At 47.2% G+C, this 17736-nt stretch overlaps 2 protein-coding genes across 4 annotated transcripts in view; one reads left to right on the forward strand and one right to left on the reverse strand.

Moving 5' to 3' along the window:
• The window catches only part of LOC125686403 (uncharacterized), a 292860-nt gene that overhangs the window by 116069 nt on the left and 159055 nt on the right, over nucleotides 1-17736 (forward strand). Inside the window, exon 1 of one of the 3 annotated variants that reach the window (XM_048930338.1) lies at nucleotides 489-707. The exons of 1 other annotated variant lie outside the window; for it this stretch is intronic. The gene's annotated coding sequence lies outside the window, so the exon portion shown is untranslated. Of the gene's footprint in view, nucleotides 1-488; nucleotides 708-2329; nucleotides 2349-17736 lie in introns of those variants that run through there. One more of the 3 variants, XM_048930340.1, reaches the window with a different exon arrangement.
• The window catches only part of LOC125686439 (uncharacterized), a 152637-nt gene continuing 148733 nt past the window's right edge, over nucleotides 13833-17736 (reverse strand). The window contains exon 2 of the mRNA XM_048930416.1: nucleotides 13833-14142. The gene's annotated coding sequence lies outside the window, so the exon portion shown is untranslated. The remainder of the gene's footprint in view (nucleotides 14143-17736) is intronic.

The raw sequence follows: 17736 nt of genomic DNA on the forward strand, positions 1-17736 counted from the left end.
ACTAAACAATCCCAGCTCCTTCAGCCGCTCCTCATAAGACTTGTGCTCCAGACCCCTCACCAGTTTTGTTGCCCTTCTCTGAACACGCTCCAGGATCTCAACATCTTTCCTGTAGTGAGGGGCCCAAAACTGAACACAATACTCGAGGTGCGGCCTCACCAGTGCTGAGTACAGGGGGATGATCACCTCCTTGCTCCTGCTGGCCACACTATTTCTGATGCAGGCCAGTATGTCGTTGGCCCTCTTGGCCACCTGAGCACACTGTCGGCTCATGTTCAGCCGAGCATCAACCAACACCCCCAGGTCCTTCTCTTCTTCACACTCATCCAGCCACTCATCCCCAAGCCTGTAACGCTGCATGGGGTTGTTATGGCCAAAATGGAGGACCCGACACTTGGCCTTGTTGAACCTCATCCCATTCACCTCAGCCCAGCGGTTCAGCCTGTCTAAATCCCTCTGAAGGGCCTTGTCATGGTTCTATGTTTTTTTTTTGTTTTTGTTTTTTTTTGTTTTTGGGTTTCAGTATTCCACATCAAAACATCATGTAGTGTACGGGGCATTAAAGTGTCACTGCCCCAATCCCAGCTACCTATCCCTGTACATTACAGAAGTCACGGGGTCTGGCCCTTCCGGGTGGGGGGGGCGCTCTCTTGCTGCCTTGCAGTGGGTGCTGGAGGGTGCTTTCCTAGCCGTTCCAAGCTTTTCAGGTTTGAATCGGTCCCGGGAACTCTCTCTCTCATCTTGTCTGATTTATTAATCTCAATTGCAATTAAATTGTATCTATTGTGTTATCTTGTATTCCAATATTATAGTAAAATAAGTTTTCCTCCATAGATTGTTGCCGCTGTTCTTTTCCTCCCTTCCTTCCTTCCCATTTTTGTGGGACTGGGGTGGGGGGGGGGGGGGGTAGGGCAGAGGCCTGTTCCCCCTGTCACGGACATAGATTGATCTGGTCAAATCCGTGACAGATTTTTGGCGCCCAACGTGGGGCAAGACTGCTTTTTAGCTTTTTGAACGAATCTCTTTTTCTCTCTGCTCTTAGAGAGCTTCGTTAGGGAGCATTATCAGTAGTTCAGGTTTCTGTGCTGGAAAACCTGACCTTGAAAGATTAGGCGTACTGCCAGTGTTCTGGGATATTTGTAAACTTTGAGCACTACTTAGTCTGAGTAGTGCCTTTTTTCCTTTTTTTTTTCCCCTCCTCTTGTTAGCTTCAATTCATTAACCCTTTTTTAGCAAGCACCAGTGATGAACCCACTCGTTATCGTGGGGGTGCTGGGTAAAGGATTTAAAGCAATGGTGTTAGTCACAACCTACTGGCCAATAATCCATCTCACACTTACGTGTTGTGGAATTGCATTCATATATAACTACCTAAGGGCACTGATGGAGACACCTATGTTTTACCTATTTGCAATGTGGTATGATTTGAACTTTGACATCTACATCCCAGAAGGAATGGCTAATTTCTCAAACAACTACATCCCAGCAGGAATGGCTAATTTCACAAACAACTACATCCCAAATGGAATAGCTAATTTTACAAACAACACGATGTTCAGATCAGTCTCCGGGTTTTCTTCTCGGTTTGTCAAACGTTTTTTGAATCCTGAATTAATAGTCATGTCGGTGTGCGTGTCATCAATTCTCCTGAATGTATTCCTTATTTGTAATAAGGGGAAGGAGTCTTCTCCAAAACTAGAGAATGATGACTGGCAGGGGATATGGAGAGGTTTAGGAAAGGTCTTAGAAGCATGGGGACCCGCAGTGTCATGGGATTTTACTCTTGAACACCTGTGGGATCCTGAGAAACTAAGCCAGTATTTGAGTCAGGGACTATGCGGCTTACATAAATCTAAGGAGGTACAACTTACTTGGGGTTTGGCTTGTGCTTACCGTGCCCTATATAATACCATTCGGGAGAGAGAGAGTTTCCGAGCTGAGGTTCAAGCCAAAGGGGAAAATCCCCAAGTCAAATCTAATCAATCACAGGAGACACCAGTAACAATACCGGTTGCTCCTGTGGAGGGCAAGAAATGGAAACGAGTGTCTTCGCGTCTTGAACGAAAAAGAGAAGAAGAGGAGGAGGAGGAGGAAGATCCAGGCGAGGGGCCCTCCTCAGAACCACCACCATCGCGAAAGGCAAAAGCGAAAACTAAGAGACATGCAGAAGAGAGTGATGAAGAGGAAGTCTATTACTACTCGCCGGCCTCTAAAGATGACTGAAATCCAAGGCTCAAGAAAGGAGTTCACACAGCGCCTGAATGAAAGTATTGTTTCCTGGTTGGTTCGCTGTTGGGACAGTGGGGCCCATAGCTTGTCTCTGGATGGTAATGAAGCTCGCCAACTAGGTGCCATTGCCAGAGATCCAGCTATTGATAGAGCAATTAGTCGATGTTCGGATGAGGCTGCCTCCCTCTGGGAACGAGTGTTAACAGCTGTGAAGGAAAAGTATCCCTTCAAAAATAGCTTGAAGATTGCAATGAAAAAATGGGATACAGTTGAAAAGGGTATCCAGTATTTGAGGGAAATAGGCGTGGTGGAAATGTTGTATGACCCTGACTTTGTTCCTAACCACCCACAACAAAACCGCGACCCTGAAAGAGTGAGGACAACGCCTGAGATATGGCAGAAAATTGTGACAACAGCGCCGGACAAATATGCCGCTACACTAACGTCAGCGTGTGACAGATACCAGGAACAACAGAGAACGCCCTTAATTTATGAATTAATTGTTACGCTCCAAAACTACGAACAATTGCTGTCCCCAATTCATTCTGCCGTTGCTGCAATATCAAGAATGATGACGGAGCAAGTGTCTCAACTGATTAACCGTGACAAACCTGTAGCAGTATCAGAGACGCTGAATGAAGATCAGGATAATCAAACAAGTCTAGCGAAGGATGTGAAGGAGATGAAGGAGACGATGAGATTTTTGCGAGCCCACCTAACTAAAGACAATGAACCTTCCTTCTTACGTGCACGATCAAAAATCTCAGCTGTTAGAGGCAGACGCTCTCCAGCTCAAGTAAGGAATAATACACCGCAAATTACCTTATGGTATTACCTACGTGACCATGGAGAAGACATGGGGAAGTGGCACGGTCAACCTACTCCTGTACTACGAGCCTGGGTGAAAGAATTACAAGGCAGATCAACCACCAGTGCAGTTGCTCCAGTTACCACAGGTAATGAATAGAGGGGCCCTGCCCTCAGTCAGGGGGGGGAAAGGGATAATAGAGTATATTGGACTGTGTGGATTCGATGGCCTGGCACATCAGAACCACTGAAATATAAGGCCCTGGTGGACACTGGTGCACAGTGCACTCTAATGCCCTCGAGTCATGAAGGGACAGAATCAATCCATATTTCTGGAGTGACCGGGGGCTCTCAAGAATTGACTGTGTTGGAGGCCGAGATAAGCCTCACTGGTAAGGACTGGCAAAAACATCCTATTGTGACGGGCCCAGGGGCTCCATGTATACTAGGTATTGATTATCTCAGAAGGGGGCATTTCAAGGATCCTAAGGGGTATCGATGGGCCTTTGGAATAGCTGCTGTGGACACAGACAACATTAAGCAGCTGTCTGTTTTGCCTGGCCTGTCAGAAGATCCATCTGTTGTGGGGCTGCTGCAAGTAAAAGAGCAACACGTACCGATTGCTACAAAAATGGTGCACAGGCGTCAGTACCGTACCAACAGGGATTCTTTGCTCCCCATTCAGAAGTTAATTCGTCAACTAGAGAGCCAGGGAGTGATCAGCAAAACTCACTCGCCTTTTAACAGCCCCATATGGCCAGTGCGTAAAGCCAGTGGAGAATGGAGGCTGACGGTGGACTACCGTGGCCTGAATGAAGTCACACCCCCACTGAGTGCTGCTGTGCCGGACATGTTAGAACTTCAATACGAACTGGAGTCAAAAGCGGCCAAATGGTATGCCACCATTGACATTGCTAATGCCTTCTTTTCCATCCCTTTGGCCAAAGAATGTAAGCCACAGTTTGCTTTCACATGGAGGGGCATTCAGTATACCTGGAACCGTTTGCCCCAGGGGTGGAAACACAGCCCGACCATTTGCCATGGGTTGATTCAAACTGTATTGGAACAGGGCAGCGCTCCTGAGCACCTGCAGTACATTGATGACATCATTGTGTGGGGCGATACAGCAGAAGAAGTCTTCACAAAAGGAGAGAGAATGATCCAAATTCTTCTGAGTGCTGGTTTTGCTATTAAGCGAAGCAAAGTGAAAGGACCTGCCCAGGAGATTCAATTCCTAGGTATAAAGTGGCAAGATGGCCGTCGTCACATCCCGACAGACGTGATCGACAAAATCACTGCTATGTCTCCACCCACTAGCAAAAGAGAGACACAATCTTTTCTGGGTGCAGTGGGCTTTTGGAGAATGCATGTTCCAAACTACAGCCTCATTGTAAGCCCCCTTTATTATGTGACGCGAATGAGAAATGAGTTTACATGGGGCCCTGAGCAGCAGCAGGCTTTTGAACAGATTAAACAGGAGATAGCCCGTGCCGTGGCCCTAGGGCCAGTACGGACTGGACAGGGTATAAAGAACATCCTCTACACTGCTGCTGGAGAGAACGGTCCCACTTGGAGTTTGTGGCAAAGAGCCTCAGGAGAGACACGAGGCCGACCCCTGGGATTCTGGAGTCGGGCATACAGAGGGTCTGAAGAGCACTACACTCCAACTGAGAAGGAGATCTTAGCCGCTTATGAAGGGGTTCGGGCTGCTTCCGAACTAGTCGGTACTGAAACACAGCTCCTTCTGGCACCTCGACTGCCAGTGCTGAACTGGATGTTTAAAGGAAAGGTTCCCTCCACCCATCATGCTACTGATGCCACTTGGAGTAAGTGGATTGCACTGATTACACAACGAGCACGGATGGGGAACCTCAGCCGTCCAGGAATCCTAGAGATCATCATGGACTGGCCTGAAGGTAAAAAGTTTGGAACACCACCGGGAGAAGAAGTATCACGTGCTAAAGAGGCCCCACCATACAATGAACTACCGGAGAATGAAAAGAAATATGCCCTGTTCACAGATGGATCGTGTCGTATTGTGGGAAAGCATCGCAGATGGAAATCTGATGTGTGGAGCCCCATACGACAAGTTGCAGAGGCCACCGAAGGGAAAGGAGAATCGAGCCAATTTGCAGAGGTAAAGGCTGTCCAACTGGCCTTAGATGTCGCTGAACGGGAGAGATGGCCAATGCTCTATCTTTACACTGACTCATGGATGGTAGCAAATGCCTTATGGGGGTGGTTACAGCAGTGGGAGCAAAATAACTGGCAAAGAAGGGGTAAACCTATTTGGGCTGCTGAACTGTGGAAAGACATTGCTGCCCGAATAAAGAATATGATTGTAAAGGTGCGCCATGTAGATGCTCATGTGCCCAAGAGTCGGGCTACTGAAGAACAGCAAAATAACCATCAGGTAGACCGAGCTGCCAGAATTGAGGTGGCTCAAATAGACCTGGACTGGCAGAACAAGGGTGAATTATTTCTGGCTCGGTGGGCCCATGAGACCTCAGGTCATCAAGGGAGAGATGCAACATACAAATGGGCTAGAGACCGAGGGGTGGACTTAACTATGGATGCCATTGCACAGGTTATTCATAACTGTGAAACATGTGCCATCATCAAACAAGCCAAGAGGATGAAACCTCTGTGGGAAGAAGGGCGATGGCAAAAGTACAAATATGGGGAGGCCTGGCAGATTGATTATATCACCTTGCCACGATCTCGCAATGGTAAGCATTATGTGCTTACTATGGTGGAGGCAACCACTGGGTGGCTTGAAACATATGCAGTACCCCATGCTACCGCCCGAAACACCATACTGGGTCTCGAGAAACAAGTCCTGTGGCGACATGGCACCCCAGAAAGGATTGAGTCAGATAATGGGACTCATTTCAAAAATTCTCTTGTAAATACTTGGGCCAAAGATCATGGCATTGAGTGGATTTACCATATTCCCTATCATGCTCCAGCCTCTGGTAAAATTGAACGATACAATGGATTGTTAAAAACGATGCTAAAAGCACTGGGTGGCGGAACATTTAAGCACTGGGAGAAGCATTTGGCAGAAGCCACCTGGTTGGTCAATACCAGAGGATCTATCAATCGTGATGGTCCTAACCAATCCAGTTCCCTACATACCGTAGAGGGAGATAAAGTCCCTGTTGTACATGTAAAGAACATGTTAGGAAAGGCAGTTTGGGTTCTTCCAGCTTCTGGAAAGGGCAAACCTCTCCGTGGTACAATTTTTGCCCAGGCACCAGGATCCACTTGGTGGGTAATGCAGAAGAATGGGGATGTCCAGTGTGTACCACAAGGAAACTTGATGCCGGGGGAGTGCAGTTACTAATTCTATGTATATGTATATAGCCATGTGTGCATTTTAATCATTTTTTGTTTGTTCGTATATATGTATATATATTTTAAGCATGATGTAACGATGTAGAATAAGGGGTGGAATGTCATGGTTCTATGTTTTTTTTTTGTTTTTGTTTTTTTTTGTTTTTGGGTTTCAGTATTCCACATCAAAACATCATGTAGTGTACGGGGCATTAAAGTGTCACTGCCCCAATCCCAGCTACCTATCCCTGTACATTACAGAAGTCACGGGGTCTGGCCCTTCCGGGTGGGGGGGGCGCTCTCTTGCTGCCTTGCAGTGGGTGCTGGAGGGTGCTTTCCTAGCCGTTCCAAGCTTTTCAGGTTTGAATCGGTCCCAGGAACTCTCTCTCTCATCTTGTCTGATTTATTAATCTCAATTGCAATTAAATTGTATCTATTGTGTTATCTTGTATTCCAATATTATAGTAAAATAAGTTTTCCTCCATAGATTGTTGCCGTTGTTCTTTTCCTCCCTTCCTTCCTTCCCATTTTTGTGGGACTGGGGTGGGGGGGGGGAGGGCAGAGGCCTGTTCCCCCTGTCACGGACATAGATTGATCTGGTCAAATCCGTGAATCTCCCTACCCTCAGGCAGATCAACACCACCTCCCAGCTTGGTATCATCTGCAAACTTGCTGAGGGTGCACTCAATCCCCTCATCCAGGTCATCAATAAAGATATTAAACAAGATCGGCCCCAGTACCGACCCCTGGGGGACACCACTTGAAACGGGTCGCCAGCTGGACTTCACTCCATTCACCACGACCCGCTGGGCACGGCCCTGTAGCCAGTTCCTTACCCAAAGAAGTGTATATCTGTTCAGACCACGGGCAGCCAGTTTCCGCAGAAGAAGCCTGTGAGGGACCGTGTCAAAGGCTTTGCTGAAGTCTAGGAAGACTACATCAACAGCCCTTCCCTCGTCTACCAGACTGGTCACCCAGTCGTAGAAGGAGATGAGGTTGGTCAAGCACGACCTGCCTTTCACAAACCCGTGCTGGCTGGGTCTGATCCCCTGGACACTGCGTACATGCTGTGCAATCTCATCCAAGATGATTTGCTCCATAACCTTCCCTGGTACTGAGGTAAGGCTGACAGGCCTATAGTTCCCCGGATCCTCCCTGCGGCCCTTCTTGAAGATGGGAGTCACATCAGCAAGCCTCCAATCCTCTGGGACCTCACCAGTTAACCAGGAGAGTTGATAGATGGCTGAGAGGGGCTCGGCAATCACCCCCGCCAGCTCCCTCAGCACCCGAGGGTGCAGCCCATCCGGTCCCATGGACTTCTGACAGTCCAGACAGAGGAGGAGATCTCTGACTGTCTCCACTGGAATTGCTGGGGGCATATTCTGTGCTGTGTCCCAGACTTCCAGATCGGAGCATAAAAAGCCCAGAGGATAACTGATCTGACTATTAAAGGCAGATGTAAAGAAGGCATTGAGAATCTCAGCCCTCTCCTTGTCCTCAGTGACCACGTTCCCTGCTGCATCAAGTATAGGATGAGAATTATCTTTGATTCTTCTTTTCCCATTGATATATTTATAAAAGGATTTTCTGTTGTCTCTTACTGCAGAGGCCAATCTGAGCTCAAGATGGGCTTTTGCCCTCCTAACTTCTTCCCTGCATACCTTAGCTACTTCTTTGTAATCTCCCCGAGCACTCCTGAGCACTTACAGTACATTGATGACATCATTGTGTGGGGCAACACAGCAAAGGAAGTTTTTGAGAAAGGAGAGCAAATAACACAGGTCCTTCTCCGTGCTGGTTTTGCTATTAAGCGAAGCAAAGTGAAAGGACCTGCCCAGGAAATTCAGTTCCTAGGTATAAAGTGGCAAGAGAGCCGTCATCACATCCAGACGGATGTGGTCGACAAAATCACTGCTATGTCTCCGCCCATGAATAAGAAAATGACACAATCGTTTCTGGGCACAGTGGGTATTTGGAAAAGGCATGTTCCAAACTACAGCCTCCTTGTAAGCCCCCTTTATCATGTGACGTGAATGAGAAATGAGTTTACATGGGGCCCTGAGCAGCAGCAGGCTTTTGAACAGATTAAACAGGAGATAGCCCGTGCTGTGGCACTAGGGCCAGTACGGATGGGACAGGATGTGAAGAACATCCTGTATACTGCTGCTGGAGAGAAAGGTCCCACTTGGAGTTTGTGGCAAAGAGCCTCAGGAGAGACCCAAGGCTGACCCCTGGGATTCTGGAATCGAGCCTACAGCGGGTCTGAAGGGGGCTACACTCCAACTGAAAAGGAGATCTTAGCTGCATATGAGGGGGTTCGGGTTGCTTCCGAAGTAGTCGGTACTGAAACACAGTTCCTTCTGGCACCTCAACTGCCAGTGCTGAACTGGATGTTCAAGGGAAAGGTTCCCACCACTCATCATGCTACTGATGCCACTTGGAGTAAGTGGATTACGTCGATTACGCAGCAAGCGTGGATGGGGAACCTCAGCCATCCAGGAATCCTAGAGGTCATCATGGACTGGCCTGAAGGTAAAAAGCTTGAAACACCAGCAGAATAAGAAGTACCACATCCTAAAGAAACCCCACCATACAATGAACTACCAGAGAATGAAAAGAAATACGCCCCGTTCACAGATGGATCGTGTCATATTGTGGGAAAGCAGCAGAGATGGAAAGCTGCTATGTGGAGCCCCACACGACAAGTTGCAGAGGCCACTGAAGGGAAAGGAGAATCAAGCCAATGTGCAGAGGTGAAGGCTGTCCAACTGGCCTTAGATGTTGCTGAACGGGGGTGGTGGCCAATGCTCTATCTTTACACTGACTCTTGGATGGTAGCAAATGCCTTATGGGGGTGGTTACAGCTGTGGGAACAAAATAATTGGCAAAGAAGGGGTAAACCTATTTGGGCAGCTGACCTATGGAAAGATATTGCTACCCGAACAAAAAATATAGCTAAAAAGGTGCATCATGTAGATGCTCATATGCCCAAGAGTAGGGCTACAGAAGATCAGCAAAATAACCATCAGGTAGATCAAGCTGCCAGAATTGAGGTGGCTCAAATAGACCTGGACAGGGAGAACAAGGATGAGTTACTTCTAGGTCGGTGGGCCCATGAGACCTCAGGTCATCAAGGGAGAGATGCAACATACAAATGGGCTAGAGACCGAGGGGTGGATTTAAGTATGGAAGCTATTGCACAAATCATTCATGACTGTGACACATGTGCCATCATCAAACAAGCTAAGAGGATGAAACCTCTGTGGGAGGAAGGGCGATGGCAAAAGTACAAATATATCACCTTGCCATTATCTCGCAATGGAAAGCATTATGTGCTTACTACGGTGGAGGCAACAACCTGGCGAGCTTCATTACCACCCAAAGCAAGCTATGGGCTCCACTGTCCCAACAGCGAACTAACCAGGAAACAAGAGTTTCATTTGGGTGCCATGTAAGTTCCTTTCTTGAACCTTGGATTTCAGTCACCTTTAGAGGCCGGCGAGTAGTAATAGAGGTTTCCTCTTCATCACTCTCTTCTGTATGTCTCCTAGCTTTCCCTTTTGCCTTTCGCAATGGTGGTGGTTCTGAGGAGGGCCCCTTGCCTGGATTTTCCTCCACCTCCTCCTCCCCTTCTCTTTTTCATTCAAGACGAAAAGACACTCGTTTCCATTTCTTGTCCTCCACAGGAGCAACTGGTATTGTTACTGGTGTCTCCTGTGATTGATTAGATTTGACTTGGGGATTTTCCCCTTTGGCTTAAACCGCAGTTCGGAAACTCTCTCCAAAATGGTATTATATAGGGCATGGTAAGCACAAGCCAAACCCCAAATCAGTTGTACCTCCTTAGATTTATGTAAGCCACATAGTCCCTGACTCAAATACTGGCTTAGTTTCTCGGGAAACCACAGGTGTTCAAGAGTAAAATCCCATGACACTGCGGGTCCCCATGCTTCTAAGACATTTCCTAAATGTCTCCATATTCCCTGCCAGTCATCATTCTCTGGTTTTGGAAGAGACTCCTTCCTCTTATTATTCACAATTATGAATACAATTACAAATACAATCAGAGAACTTAATGACACACACACCAACTTGAGTATTAATTCAAAATTCGTAAACCGTTTGACAAACGAAGAAGAAAACCCAGAGACTGGTCTGAACATCATGCTGTTTGTAAAATTAGCTATTCCATTTGGGATGTAGTTGTTTGTGAAATTAGCCATTCCTTCTGGGACGTAAATGTCAAAATTCAAATCGTACCACATTGCATATAGGTAAAATATATGTGTCTCCATCAGTGTCATTAGGTAGCTATAAACGTATATGTATAACCAAGATGCTATAATCACAATATAATTGTGTATAATCAATAGATAACAAAATGTTATAATCACAATATAATCAAGAGAGTAAGGCAAAGCAAACAAGGATCACAAAAGAGAATAAGTGGAAGAGCTTACCCTTGGGTTGAGCTCATCAGAAGATACCAAAAGAAGGGATCTACAGAAGAGATCCTTCCCCTCTGGTAGCCAGCTCTTAAATAGGTCCAGGAAGGGTGGAGCCTGGCTCCATCCCTTCCAGCAGCACAGGTGAATTGCCTTCACCTGTGCTCCTCTGGCTGACTCATGGCTCACCTCAGGTGATCAATCAGAGGTTCAGGCAGTGACTCAGCAGTTCCCATACACTCCACCCCTTCATGGCGTGAACCAATGATCAGGTTAACAAAAGGGTAAGCTTTCCCTAATACAGAGATCCGGTATATCGCGACGCTTATACAATTTTATCGCGACGTATGTTGGTACAGTTCAAGACAAGTGATGATTAGTGGATGTCTATATTCTTCTATGGGCCAGTGCTCGATGATGTGACTGGAGGCATGAGGTCCTGAGGTGCAAGTCCATTCTATGTTCCATCAGTCCCATGCAGACCATCACCGGGTGTTGTACGTGATCTGACAGCAACACTGGAACACTTGATGGCATTTCGTTCCCTCTGGTGATCCTGAAGGCTCACAGACTCACGGGGAGTAATACAGATGTTTTACAGGTACCAGGAGGGGAAGGTCTGCTCTCCAGGGCAAGATACAGGCCGTATTTCTGTACTGGGTCAACACTTCCGCTTGTACTGGGCATGTCCTGGCTGCCTGTACCACACCTTCTGGCCGGATATCTGCGGCTGCATAACGATATCAGGCACCAAAGGAGGTGTCCTGATCTGCCATAGGGACACGATGGGGGTCCCTTTAGCAATACAGATCGGAGTGTTGACCACAATATCAGTAGGCCATGTACCTATTACTGGAGGGACTACTGAGCCTCCCACCTCCAATAGTCTCCCCCAAGGTGCAAGTAGGCCACACCACTTGGGTCCTACCTGCACCTTCCAGGGCCATTTCATTTTATGGGTACCTGGCTCTAAGTTTTCAGGGGCAGGGAGCAGAAGATGATTTTCATTACCAATCTGGGGTCTTACCTGATGATCAGTGCCCGTAATTTGAATCCTAAGCAGGGTGGCCCATGTTGTCTGCAACATTCTCAGGGCACTGTATCTGCCGTCTCGAGGTCTTTCATTCAGGTCCCGCAGGGTTTCATACAGCCTTTTCATCCACCCCTGCAAGGACTAGGAGTCTGTCTTCAGGGCAGCCTTAAGAATACCATTATAACGTTCGATGAGGCCTCCCCCCGTTGGATTATATGGCAGGTGCAATTGCGATTTGATGTTATTTTCTTCTGCCCAGAGCTGTATCGTTCCACCAGTAAAATGAGTCCCTTGGTCGCTCTCGATGACTTGAGGTGTCCCGTAGGCAGACATCAGTTTAGTGAGTGCCTTGATGGTATATGCCTGGTTTGCTTTGGGTACTGGATAGGCCTGCAGTAGCCCACTTGCAGTGTCGACACAGGTCAGGGCATATCTTGCCCCTTCGGAACGAGGAAGGGGCCCGATGTAATCGACCTGCCATCGCTGGAGAGGATTGTGTCCCCTAGCAAGATGGGCTGTTGTTTTGGGCAACGATCTCAGTCTCATCTTGGAGCAAGCGTCGCAATCCTGGCATGCCTGGACGATATCAGATAGTTGTATGGGCAGTCCCCATGCTTTAGCAGCTGCCCACATTGTCTTTTGTCCAGCATGCCATAGCTTCTGATGTAACCAGCAGGCGATGTTCTCAGATGGTGAATTCTCAATCCATCGAATTCAGACCAATGTGTTGGCTTCATCGTTTCCCAGTGACTGTAGGGGCTGATGACCAGAAACATGGTAGACACGTACAGTCCTGTGTTTGACCGTATTCCATATATCTAACCACATGTCTTTGCCCCAGATCGGTCGGGCGTGGATAGTCCATTCCTGGGTGGCCCACTGTGCAATCCAAAGAGTGAGCCCCCGGTACACAGCCCAACTATCTGTGCAGATGTTCAGGATACCATCACCGGGTTCCTTGGTTATAACCATCCACACGGCTCGCAGTTCTGCCCATTGGCTGCTCTGACCATCCCCCTCATCGAAACAGATTGTCTTGGTGGAAGGATGGTATGCTATTGCTCTCCACTTGCTCGGGTTGCCCTTGCTGGACCCATCTGTGTACCAGGCATCTTCAGGGATAGGATATTTTCCCTCCTGAACGGGACTCTTCTCTGGTGGAGCGACCAGTGTTTCTTTTGGTGCATCACTGTGATACGTCACTGGGCCTAGGATCTTATGGAGTTCTTCTTTCAAGGGGGATGAAGACAGACTGCTCCTTTGGCTGAGATAGGCGACCCATCGTGCCACTGTTTGTGCTTGGGCCACCCCTGTCTTAGGAAGGTGGGTCAGATCTTTCACCCACCCCTGAATTGGCAGAGTGGTCTTGACTATAACTGCAGCTGTTTGAGTTATTGGCTCTACTGCCTGTAATGCCAAATAGGCAGCCAATAACTGTTTTTCAATCATACTGTATCTTTCTTCTGCTCCGTGCCAAACCTGAGACCAGAAACCAATGGGGGTCCGAACAGAACTCTGGCGTTGCCACAGGCCCCAACCGAAGCCGTCTTGAGTAACATGAACGTCCAACTCGGCTGGGAGGGTAGGATCGAAAATACCCAATGCCTGAGCTTGTTTAACTGCCAGTTTTGCTTGTTGGAAAGCATCCTGTTCGGTTTTCCCCCAGTCCCATAGCTGCCCCTTTTTTGTGAGTCTGTATAGTGGCCTTAGCAGCTGCGCTAGGTGAGGTATAAAGGAACGCCAGTAACCCAATATACCTAAAAACTCTTGCAGCTGCTTCGATGTTGTAGGGACTGGGAACGCCTGAACCTTATCTATAACAGCACTGGGTAGCACTTTGGTCTTTCCTGACCAAAAAACCCCCAGGAATTTTACGGACAGGCCTGGACCTTGCACCTTTTGGGGATTTATAGCCCATCCCCGCTGTTGTAAATAGGCAGTTAATGAATCTGCTGCCTGTCCTACTGCCTCCAGTGAGTCGGATGTCAACAGCAGATCATCAATATAATGATATAGCTTAACATCATCAGGTTTTCTCCAATCAGCCAGGTCACGCGCCACTAGATTGTGACAATACGTTGGTGAATGCACGTACCCCTGTGGCAGGACCTGAAAGGTCCACTGCCTGCCTCCCCACGTAAACGCAAACTGATCTTGCGATTCCTCAGCAATTGGGATACTGAAGAATGCATTTGCTAGATCTAGGACACAATGATAGGTTTTTATCTCCCTACTCAATGTGTCCATTAGGGAGGCAATATTGGGTACGGCCGCATGAATAGGCGGCGTGACCTTATTTAATTCTCTGTAATCTACTGTCATCCTCCATGTGCCATCCGACTTTCGCACCGGCCATATGGGGAGTTATACGGACTGTGTGCAGGTCTTATAATGCCCACTTTTTCTAATTCCTGCACCATTCTCGATATTTCATCTTGCCCACCCGGGAGTCTATACTGTCTAACATTAGTAATCCGGCGCGGTTTCGGCAGGCAAAAAGGCTCATGTTTCGCATGGCCTCTTAATATTGCCTGCACCGCCCGGATACTGATACATCTTTGTCGAAGTCTGAACTCTCCCACAGTTGTTTGGAGAGCCAGACCCCATAGAATGTCTACGCCCAGGATGTATTCTTGGACTGGGGCAATAGACACCTTGTACTCCCGGGGTGGGAGACGCCCAACCCCCAGTTTTAACCATGTTTGGGTGACAGGAATAGTCTGTCCCCCAAAACCACCAATCATCACTCTGTCGCCATCAAATTTTCCCGGATCTCCATAGATAATTGATGTTTCTGCTCCTGTGTCTACTAGTGCCATAACTCTCTGAATATTTTTTTGGGACCAATAAATCGTTAATTCTACATAGGGCCTCCGGTCCCAGCTGGAGGCCCTACGGGGACTAACATCCCTTGTCACTCCATGAATTGTGCTAGGGCCAATTCTTTTGCTTCCGACGGCTCAGGCATTGTGGCTCGAGACATCTGAGGTGGTTTTTTTTTTCCTATTTGGAACAATAAAATCTTCTAGGTTCCATGTTGTTGTTGGAACCCTCTCTATAGCTCTCAGCCTTGATTTCTTAGGGTAGCTCTGGAATTTTTGATTGTCCTTTAGTTGTCTGCAGAGCTGGAGAAGGACGTGGTTGGGCTGGCGGTCGATCTTAGCAAATTGGACCCCAGCCCGAATTAAATCATTAAACATTTGTTTTCGGGATACCCTTATGGGTCCCGATGTAGGAGCTCGAGTAGCCAGCATTTTGGTTTTATTTACCGGCAGGACCTCTGCTTCCTCTAAAAACCGAATATTGCGCCTAGTCCGCAGGCGTTCTGTTTCTCCCAAGTCAGCAACTAACTGGGCAGCCTGCTGGACTACGGCTTCTGATGCTACAAGGGGATTTAATATGGAAACTAGGGTGCTGTACAGATGGGAGGGAGCTTGCTGTAAAATTAAATCTCTCATCCCTGCTGAAAATTTAACCATATCAGGGCCATCAAATGTATCTTCATAGATGGCCTCTCTTACACCCAGTTCACGGATATAATTTTGAAGGTCCTCCATGGAGGACCACATACCTGTATGTAACGGTATGTCTGATTTATTCGGCCATACCATACGGCAGGCCGCCATTAACATTTTCATCACGATATTGATTGCCTACGTATAACCTCTGTCAGGATGGACGGTCATGGTGGCCAATTTAGCTATTTCTGGGCCATTCACCAAGACACTTTCTGCCCCAGAATCCCACAATCTCAATAACCAAGCCAGCACACTTTCTCTAGGCTTCTGCCGAAATCATTGTACTAAGTCCATTAATTCTGTTGCCGTGTATGGCTGAGCTGTAACATGTAAATGAGTCTGGGCAGGGGGCCATTGATCAGGCGGCACCCCTGCCGGTCTGTCCTGTACTTTTTTTGTTTTTTGGGTTACAACAGGACTGACTTCCAATGGATCAGTTAGAATTGGACACTCAAGATCTGATTTGGATTTCTTGTTGTCCTGATCAACGAAGTCTGTTGATTCAGGAGTCTGGACATCATTTATTGAAATATTACGAATTTGGCTTACAGGAAGATGTAGAATTGGCTTCTTCCCCGTTAAAACACCAAGTTCGTGCTCCAGCTTTTCAATGCAGTCTTTCAAAAGCTGATTTTCAGTTTCTAAAGTATTATTTCTTATATCTGCACGATTTAAGACAGTTAATAATGGCCATGCCACCATGGAGGCAGCCAATTGTCTTTCTTTGGTAGTGAGGACATCCTTGCCAAGTCCTTGAAAATAGTCCGCCATGCGATATGGGGAGAGATTGCCCATAACACGTAAAGGACCCCATTTTTCAATGATGGCAGCTAACTCATAATAGGGCGATCCCTCAAATCCTGGGATCTGCCCTGGAATCATTTTCTCTAGAGGAGTATTGTTCTCCCCCTTGCCCCATTTATAGAAATTCCATAGGAAAGACATGATGTTAATTTCAATATATTCAGCCTGCCTGGCTCGCCAAGTGTATAACCAAGATGTTATAATCACAACATAATTGTGTATAATCAGTAGATATCAAAATGTTATAATCGTAATATAATCAAGAGAGTAAGGCAAAGCAAACAAGGATCACAAAAGACAATAAGTGGAAGAGCTTACCCTTGGGTTGAGCTCACCAGAAGATACCAAAAGAGGGGATCTCCAGAAGAAATCCTTCCCCTCTGGTAGCCAGCTCTTAAATAGGTCCAGGAGGGGTGGAGTCAGGCTCCATCCCTTCCGGCAGCACAGGTGAATTGCCTTCACCTGTGCTCCTCTGGCTGACTCAAGGCTCACCTCAGGTGATCAATCAGAGGTTCAGGCCGTGACTCAGCAGTTCCCATATACGTATGCAATTCCAAAACACACAAGTGTGAGATGGATTATTGGCCAGTAGGTTGTGAGTAACACCATTGCTTTTAATCCTTTACCCAGCACCCCCACGTTAATGAGTGGGTTCATCAGTGGTGCCTGCTAAAAAGGGGTTAATGAATTGAAGCTACCAAGAGGAGGGGAAAAAAAAAAAGAAAAAAAAGGCACTACTCAGACTAAGTAGTGCTCAAAGTTTACAAATATCTCAGAACACTGGCAGTACGCCTAATCTTTCAAGGTCAGGTTTTCCAGCACAGAAACCTGAACTACTGATCATGCTCCCTAACGAAGCTCTCTAAGAGTAGAGAGAAAAAGAGATTCGTTCTAAAAGCTAAAAAGTAGTGAGCCCCATGTTGGGCACCAAAAATCTGTCACGGAGTTGACCAGATCAATCTATGTCTGTGACAGGGGCAACAGGCCTCTGCCCTCCCCCCCCACCCCAGTCCCACAAAAATAGGAAGGAAGGAAGGGAAGAAAAGAACAGCGGCAACAATCTACTGAACAAAACTTATTTTACTATAATATCAGAATACAAGATAACACAATATAATACAATTTAATTGAAATTGAGATTAATAAATCAGACAAGATGAGAAACTTCCCAGAACCAAGTCAAACCTGAAAAGCTGTGGAATACTGATACCCAAAAACAAAATTAAAAAAAAACAAAAAAAAACATAGAACCATGAAGTACTGTGTATAGTGTTGGGCCTCTCACTACAAGAAAGACAGTGAGACCCAGGAGCATGTCTGGAGAAGGGTAACAAAGCTATTGAGGGGTCTGGAGCACAAGCCTTATGAGGAGCAGCTGAGGGAGCTGGGATTGTTCAGTCTGGAGAAGAGGAAGCTCAGAGGTGACCTGACCGCTCCCTACTATTAACTGAATGGAGATTGTAGTGAAGTGTTGGCCACTCCACTGCTGCAGTTAGTAATAGGGCTAGTGAGAAAGGTCTCACATTGTTCCAGAACAGATTCAGGTTGGATGTGGAGTGACCAC

This window comes from Lagopus muta, chromosome W (genome assembly GCF_023343835.1).
Source record: "Lagopus muta isolate bLagMut1 chromosome W, bLagMut1 primary, whole genome shotgun sequence".
Taxonomy (NCBI): domain Eukaryota; kingdom Metazoa; phylum Chordata; class Aves; order Galliformes; family Phasianidae; genus Lagopus; species Lagopus muta.